Genomic DNA, 1,281 nt, shown 5'->3' with positions numbered 1-1,281 from the left:
GGCATGGATTGTATTTTAAATCCGTGTGCCACATTTTTCCTCTCCCAGCATACCTAGAATCTGGTAACCAAGCAACCTACATAAACAGTTAGGGAGAAGCCAGGAAGAAGCTCTTGATCGTGCACACTGGCTGCTGCAGTTTCTATGGGCCTAAATCTGGAGTTTTGCTCTAGGCAGTAGAAACAAGGAAGGGACCCAGGCCTCTGAATTGTCAGTTCTGGGGTGCGTTTTTATCAGATGTTCTGATAGTGGGCAATCTGAGTCTGTGGCCAGTGTCTCTTCTGCTGTCCTTGAGAGTAAAACATAAACAGTAAATTTCCTGAACTAAAATCATCAGTAAATTGAGGAGAAAGTGAGCATAAGGAGTTAAGAATTCTTTAAGTGGGGTAAAACCAGAGCAGCAGCGTGAGCAGGTAGTAATTCTATGTCCTTGGATATCTGGAATATCTTAGATGGGATGTTCTAGCCTGGACCCTAAGCACTGACTAAATGCCTGCTGATAAAGATAGTTGCAGGAAGGCAGATCTCTGCATTTACATAGGAGAGAGGAACAAGCCCTGGCACTGGGAAACAGCTTTCACATAGCTAAGGACAAACAATACAGAACTGTGGAAATTATCCCCCCCCCAAAAAAACCCTGTCTCAAAAAACAAAAAGACTCTCAAATCTCAAAAAAAAAAAAAAAAGCAATAAGAATTGGATTCACCATGTAAAAGGTAAGGCAAAAGAATGTTCCTCAAAAGCATTATTTAAAGATGGCTCAGCTGTTATGCACTAATGGCTCTTCAAGAGAACCTGAATTTTATACCTAGCACTTACAACTTCTGTTAACTCTGTGGGACCTTACTCCCTCTTCTGGCCTGTGCAAGTACTGCATCATGTTGCACAACACACCCAAGGCACTTACTTATATATACACATAGTAATTAAAAAGAAAAATCTTAGCCAGGCATGGTTGTAATGATTCAGCTATACAACATGGCTGACACTTCCAGGTTCCAGGACCACACATGTGCAGATAAGCCCTCAGGCAGAAGTGCCTAATGGCCCCGGGACTCTTAAAGGACCTCGCATGACCCATGTGCAGCACGGCTGCATCATCTGCATATGATGTAGCTGCGTGACGCCTTGCACGCATGTGTGAGCTCCATCATCTGTGTATGACATAACCATGCCATCCCCTTGTGCACATGTGCTAGGCGGCCCTTAAAAGCTGGAGGCACCATCTTCAGCCTTCTCTCTCTCTCTCTCTTTCTGTCTCTCTCTCTCTCTCTCTCTCTC

The sequence above is a fragment of the Microtus ochrogaster genome, unplaced genomic scaffold (assembly GCF_000317375.1).
Source record: "Microtus ochrogaster isolate Prairie Vole_2 unplaced genomic scaffold, MicOch1.0 UNK47, whole genome shotgun sequence".
In the NCBI taxonomy this organism is placed as follows: domain Eukaryota; kingdom Metazoa; phylum Chordata; class Mammalia; order Rodentia; family Cricetidae; genus Microtus; species Microtus ochrogaster.
This window is presented reverse-complemented; position numbering follows the sequence as displayed.